The sequence below is a fragment of the Phalangium opilio genome, unplaced genomic scaffold (genome assembly GCF_054372755.1).
Source record: "Phalangium opilio isolate 3A_F unplaced genomic scaffold, DU_Popi_V2 ptg000360l_1, whole genome shotgun sequence".
Taxonomy (NCBI): Eukaryota; Metazoa; Arthropoda; class Arachnida; order Opiliones; family Phalangiidae; genus Phalangium; species Phalangium opilio.
This window is the reverse complement of record NW_028324230.1, coordinates 1,220,224-1,228,200: the sequence shown is the minus strand read 5'-3', so window position 1 is coordinate 1,228,200 and position 7,977 is coordinate 1,220,224.

Here is a 7,977-nt window from a genome sequence, read left to right as displayed (position 1 = left end):
TGTCCAGAAAAAAATGCATTTAAAAATGTACCGAAAAAATCGCATGTTTTTTTTCTTCAAGATACAAAATCCGTGACAACGATTTCTTGTTGAAAATTGAATTTTAACAGTTTTTTGAATGAATATCGTTACATTTGCTTGAATTAAAGCAAAAAGTACAAAAATTATGGTTTCAGTGGTTCAATTTGAAAATAGTGAAGAAATACTCAAAATATGCTTCTCTGGCCGTGAAACGTCGATTTTGAAAATGTTATTAAAAATCGAGGTAAATTTTTATTTATTGTTCAATCGAGATGAAATCACTTTTAAGGAGTTTTTTATAGAGAATTAAGCTGAATTCGGTAAAAAATTTGTCCAGAAAAAAATGCATTCAAAAATGTACCGAAAAAATCGCATGTTTTTTTTCTTCAAGATACAAAATCCGTGACTACGATTTCTTATTGAAAATTGAATTTTAACAGTTTTTTGATTGAATGTCGTTACATTTGCTTGAATTAAAGTAAAATGTACAAAAATAACGGCTTCAGTGGTTATATTTGAAAAAAGTTAAGAAATACTCAAAATATGCTTTTCTGGCTGTGAAACGTCGATTTTGAAAATGTAATTAAAAATCGAAGTACATTTTTATTTATTGTTCAATCGAGATGAAATCACTTTTAAGGAGTATTTTATAGAGAATTAAGCTGAATTCGGTCAAAAATTTGTCCAGAAAAAAATGCATTTAAAAATGTACCGAAAAAATCGCATGTTTTTTTTCTTCAAGATACAAAATCCGTGACAACGATTTCTTGTTGAAAATTGAATTTTAACAGTTTTTTGAATGAATATCGTTACATTTGCTTGAATTAAAGCAAAAAGTACAAAAATTATGGTTTCAGTGGGTCAATTTGAAAATAGTGAAGAAATACTCAAAATATGCTTCTCTGGCCGTGAAACGTCGATTTTGAAAATGTTATTAAAAATCGAGGTACATTTTTATTTATTGTTCAATCGAGATGAAATCACTTTTAAGGAGTATTTTATAGAGAATTAAGCTGAATTCGGTCAAAAATTTGTCCAGAAAAAAATGCATTCAAAAATGTACCGAAAAAATCGCATGTTTTTTTTCTTCAAGATACAAAATCCGTGACAACGATTTCTTGTTGAAAATTGAATTGTAACAGTTTTTTGAATGACTATCGTTACATTTGCTTGAATTAAAGCAAAAAGTACAAAAATAACGGCTTCAGTGGCTATATTTGAAAATAGTTAAGAAATACTCAAAATATGCTTTCTGGCCGTGAAACGTCGATTTTGAAAATGTTATTAAAAATCGAGGTAAATTTTTATTTATTGTTCAATCGAGATGAAATCACTTTTAAGGAGTTTTTTATAGAGAATTAAGCTGAATTCGGTCAAAAATTTGTCCAGAAAAAAATGCATTTAAAAATGTACCGAAAAAATCGCATGTTTTTTTTCTTCAAGATACAAAATCCGTGACAACGATTTCTTGTTGAAAATTGAATTTTAACAGTTTTTTGAATGAATATCGTTACATTTGCTTGAATTAAAGCAAAAAGTACAAAAATTATGGTTTCAGTGGTTAAATTTGAAAATAGTGAAGAAATACTCAAAATATGCTTCTCTGGCCGTGAAACGTCGATTTTGAAAATGTAATTCAAAATCGAAGTACATTTTTATTTATTGTTCAATCGAGATGAAATCACTTTTAAGGAGTATTTTATAGAGAATTAAGCTGAATTCGGTCAAAAATTTGTCTAGAAAAAAATGCATTTAAAAATGTACCGAAAAAATCGCATGTTTTTTTTCTTCAAGATACAAAATCCGTGACAACGATTTCTTGTTGAAAATTGAATTTTAACAGTTTTTTGAATGACTATCGTTACATTTGCTTGAATTAAAGCAAAAAGTACAAAAATAACGGCTTCAGTGGCTATATTTGAAAATAGTTAAGAAATACTCAAAATATGCTTTTCTGGCCGAGAAACATCGATTTTGAAAATGTTATTAAAAATCGAGGTAAATTTTTATTTATTGTTCAATCGAGATGAAATCACTTTTAAGGAGTTTTTTATAGAGAATTAAGCTGAATTCGGTAAAAAATTTGTCCAGAAAAAAATGCATTCAAAAATGTACCGAAAAAATCGCATGTTTTTTTTCTTCAAGATACAAAATCCGTGACTACGATTTCTTATTGAAAATTGAATTTTAACAGTTTTTTGATTGAATGTCGTTACATTTGCTTGAATTAAAGTAAAATGTACAAAAATAACGGCTTCAGTGGTTATATTTGAAAATAGTTAAGAAATACTCAAAATATGCTTTTCTGGCCGTGAAACGTCGATTTTGAAAATGTAATTAAAAATCGAAGTACATTTTTATTTATTGTTCAATCGAGATGAAATCACTTTTAAGGAGTATTTTATAGAGAATTAAGCTGAATTCGGTCAAAAATTTGTCCAGAAAAAAATGCATTCAAAAATGTACCGAAAAAATCGCATGTTTTTTTTCTTCAAGATACAAAATCCGTGACAACGATTTCTTGTTGAAAATTGAATTTTAACAGTTTTTTGAATGACTATCGTTACATTTGCTTGAATTAAAGCAAAAAGTACAAAAATAACGGCTTCAGTGGCTATATTTGAAAATAGTTAAGAAATACTCAAAATATGCTTTTCTGGCCGAGAAACATCGATTTTGAAAATGTTATTAAAAATCGAGGTAAATTTTTATTTATTGTTCAATCGAGATGAAATCACTTTTAAGGAGTTTTTTATAGAGAATTAAGCTGAATTCGGTCAAAAATTTGTCCAGAAAAAAATGCATTCAAAAATGTACCGAAAAAATCGCATGTTTTTTTTCTTCAAGATACAAAATCCGTGACAACGATTTCTTGTTGAAAATTGAATTTTAACAGTTTTTTGAATGAATATCGTTACATTTGCTTGAATTAAAGCAAAAAGTACAAAAATTATGGTTTCAGTGGTTAAATTTGAAAATAGTGAAGAAATACTCAAAATATGCTTCTCTGGCCGTGAAACGTCGATTTTGAAAATGTTATTAAAAATCGAGGTACATTTTTATTTATTGTTCAATCGAGATGAAATCACTTTTAAGGAGTATTTTATAGAGAATTAAGCTGAATTCGGTCAAAAATTTGTCCAGAAAAAAATGCATTCAAAAATGTACCGAAAAAATCGCATGTTTTTTTCTTCAAGATACAAAATCCGTGACTACGATTTCTTATTGAAAATTGAATTTTAACAGTTTTTTGATTGAATGTCGTTACATTTGCTTGAATTAAAGTAAAATGTACAAAAATAACGGCTTCAGTGGTTATATTTGAAAATAGTTAAGAAATACTCAAAATATGCTTTTCTGGCCGTGAAACGTCGATTTTGAAAATGTAATTAAAAATCGAAGTACATTTTTATTTATTGTTCAATCGAGATGAAATCACTTTTAAGGAGTATTTTATAGAGAATTAAGCTGAATTCGGTCAAAAATTTGTCCAGAAAAAAATGCATTCAAAAATGTACCGAAAAAATCGCATGTTTTTTTTCTTCAAGATACAAAATCCGTGACAACGATTTCTTGTTGAAAATTGAATTTTAACAGTTTTTTGAATGACTATCGTTACATTTGCTTGAATTAAAGCAAAAAGTACAAAAATAACGGCTTCAGTGGCTATATTTGAAAATAGTTAAGAAATACTCAAAATATGCTTTTCTGGCCGAGAAACATCGATTTTGAAAATGTTATTAAAAATCGAGGTAAATTTTTATTTATTGTTCAATCGAGATGAAATCACTTTTAAGGAGTTTTTTATAGAGAATTAAGCTGAATTCGGTAAAAAATTTGTCCAGAAAAAAATGCATTCAAAAATGTACCGAAAAAATCGCATGTTTTTTTTCTTCAAGATACAAAATCCGTGACTACGATTTCTTATTGAAAATTGAATTTTAACAGTTTTTTGATTGAATGTCGTTACATTTGCTTGAATTAAAGTAAAATGTACAAAAATAACGGCTTCAGTGGTTATATTTGAAAATAGTTAAGAAATACTCAAAATATGCTTTTCTGGCCGTGAAACGTCGATTTTGAAAATGTAATTAAAAATCGAAGTACATTTTTATTTATTGTTCAATCGAGATGAAATCACTTTTAAGGAGTATTTTATAGAGAATTAAGCTGAATTCGGTCAAAAATTTGTCTAGAAAAAAATGCATTTAAAAATGTACCGAAAAAATCGCATGTTTTTTTTCTTCAAGATACAAAATCCGTGACAACGATTTCTTGTTGAAAATTGAATTTTAACAGTTTTTTGAATGACTATCGTTACATCTGCTTGAATTAAAGCAAAAAGTACAAAAATAACGGCTTCAGTGGCTATATTTGAAAATAGTTAAGAAATTCTCAAAATATGCTTTTCTGGCCGTGAAACGTCGATTTTGAAAATGTTATTAAAAATCGAGGTACATTTTTATTTATTGTTCAATCGAGATGAAATCACTTTTAAGGAGTATTTTATAGAGAATTAAGCTGAATTCGGTAAAAAATTTGTCCAGAAAAAAATGCATTCAAAAATGTACCGAAAAAATCGCATGTTTTTTTTCTTCAAGATACAAAATCCGTGACTACGATTTCTTATTGAAAATTGAATTTTAACAGTTTTTTGATTGAATGTCGTTACATTTGCTTGAATTAAAGTAAAATGTACAAAAATAACAGCTTCAGTGGTTATATTTGAAAATAGTTAAGAAATACTCAAAATATGCTTTTCTGGCCGTGAAACGTCGATTTTGAAAATGTTATTAAAAATCGAAGTACATTTTTATTTATTGTTCAATCGAGATGAAATCACTTTTAAGGAGTATTTTATAGAGAATTAAGCTGAATTCGGTCAAAAATTTGTCCAGAAAAAAATGCATTTAAAAATGTACCGAAAAAATCGCATGTTTTTTTTCTTCAAGATACAAAATCCGTGACAACGATTTCTTGTTGAAAATTGAATTTTAACAGTTTTTTGAATGAATATCGTTACATTTGCTTGAATTAAAGCAAAAAGTACAAAAATTATGGTTTCAGTGGTTCAATTTGAAAATAGTGAAGAAATACTCAAAATATGCTTCTCTGGCCGTGAAACGTCGATTTTGAAAATGTTATTAAAAATCGAGGTAAATTTTTATTTATTGTTCAATCGAGATGAAATCACTTTTAAGGAGTTTTTTATAGAGAATTAAGCTGAATTCGGTAAAAAATTTGTCCAGAAAAAAATGCATTCAAAAATGTACCGAAAAAATCGCATGTTTTTTTTCTTCAAGATACAAAATCCGTGACTACGATTTCTTATTGAAAATTGAATTTTAACAGTTTTTTGATTGAATGTCGTTACATTTGCTTGAATTAAAGTAAAATGTACAAAAATAACAGCTTCAGTGGTTATATTTGAAAATAGTTAAGAAATACTCAAAATATGCTTTTCTGGCCGTGAAACGTCGATTTTGAAAATGTTATTAAAAATCGAAGTACATTTTTATTTATTGTTCAATCGAGATGAAATCACTTTTAAGGAGTATTTTATAGAGAATTAAGCTGAATTCGGTCAAAAATTTGTCCAGAAAAAAATGCATTTAAAAATGTACCGAAAAAATCGCATGTTTTTTTTCTTCAAGATACAAAATCCGTGACAACGATTTCTTGTTGAAAATTGAATTTTAACAGTTTTTTGAATGAATATCGTTACATTTGCTTGAATTAAAGCAAAAAGTACAAAAATTATGGTTTCAGTGGTTCAATTTGAAAATAGTGAAGAAATACTCAAAATATGCTTCTCTGGCCGTGAAACGTCGATTTTGAAAATGTTATTAAAAATCGAGGTAAATTTTTATTTATTGTTCAATCGAGATGAAATCACTTTTAAGGAGTTTTTTATAGAGAATTAAGCTGAATTCGGTAAAAAATTTGTCCAGAAAAAAATGCATTCAAAAATGTACCGAAAAAATCGCATGTTTTTTTTCTTCAAGATACAAAATCCGTGACTACGATTTCTTATTGAAAATTGAATTTTAACAGTTTTTTGATTGAATGTCGTTACATTTGCTTGAATTAAAGTAAAATGTACAAAAATAACAGCTTCAGTGGTTATATTTGAAAATAGTTAAGAAATACTCAAAATATGCTTTTCTGGCCGTGAAACGTCGATTTTGAAAATGTTATTAAAAATCGAAGTACATTTTTATTTATTGTTCAATCGAGATGAAATCACTTTTAAGGAGTATTTTATAGAGAATTAAGCTGAATTCGGTCAAAAATTTGTCCAGAAAAAAATGCATTTAAAAATGTACCGAAAAAATCGCATGTTTTTTTTCTTCAAGATACAAAATCCGTGACAACGATTTCTTGTTGAAAATTGAATTTTAACAGTTTTTTGAATGAATATCGTTACATTTGCTTGAATTAAAGCAAAAAGTACAAAAATTATGGTTTCAGTGGTTCAATTTGAAAATAGTGAAGAAATACTCAAAATATGCTTCTCTGGCCGTGAAACGTCGATTTTGAAAATGTTATTAAAAATCGAGGTAAATTTTTATTTATTGTTCAATCGAGATGAAATCACTTTTAAGGAGTTTTTTATAGAGAATTAAGCTGAATTCGGTAAAAAATTTGTCCAGAAAAAAATGCATTCAAAAATGTACCGAAAAAATCGCATGTTTTTTTTCTTCAAGATACAAAATCCGTGACTACGATTTCTTATTGAAAATTGAATTTTAACAGTTTTTTGATTGAATGTCGTTACATTTGCTTGAATTAAAGTAAAATGTACAAAAATAACGGCATCAGTGGTTATATTTGAAAATAGTTAAGAAATACTCAAAATATGCTTTTCTGGCCGTGAAACGTCGATTTTGAAATTGTAATTAAAAATCGAAGTACATTTTTATTTATTGTTCAATCGAGATGAAATCACTTTTAAGGAGTATTTTATAGAGAATTAAGCTGAATTCGGTCAAAAATTTGTCCAGAAAAAAATGCATTTAAAAATGTACCGAAAAAATCGCATGTTTTTTTTCTTCAAGATACAAAATCCGTGACAACGATTTCTTGTTGAAAATTGAATTTTAACAGTTTTTTGAATGAATATCGTTACATTTGCTTGAATTAAAGCAAAAAGTACAAAAATTATGGTTTCAGTGGTTAAATTTGAAAATAGTGAAGAAATACTCAAAATATGCTTCTCTGGCCGTGAAATGTCGATTTTGAAAATGTTATTAAAAATCGAGGTACATTTTTATTTATTGTTCAATCGAGATGAAATCACTTTTAAGGAGTATTTTATAGAGAATTAAGCTGAATTCGGTCAAAAATTTGTCCAGAAAAAAATGCATTCAAAAATGTACCGAAAAAATCGCATGTTTTTTTTCTTCAAGATACAAAATCCGTGACAACGATTTCTTGTTGAAAATTGAATTTTAACAGTTTTTTGAATGACTATCGTTACATCTGCTTGAATTAAAGCAAAAAGTACAAAAATAACGGCTTCAGTGGCTATATTTGAAAATAGTTAAGCAATTCTCAAAATATGCTTTTCTGGCCGTGAAACGTCGATTTTGAAAATGTTATTAAAAATCGAGGTACATTTTTATTTATTGTTCAATCGAGATGAAATCACTTTTAAGGAGTATTTTATAGAGAATTAAGCTGAATTCGGTAAAAAATTTGTCCAGAAAAAAATGCATTCAAAAATGTACCGAAAAAATCGCATGTTTTTTTTCTTCAAGATACAAAATCCGTGACAACGATTTCTTGTTGAAAATTGAATTTTAACAGTTTTTTGAATGAATATCGTTACATTTGCTTGAATTAAAGCAAAAATTTTGGTTTCAGTGGTTAAATTTGAAAATAGTGAAGAAATACTCAAAATATGCTTCTCTGGCCGTGAAACGTCGATTTTGAAAATGTTATTAAAAATCGAGG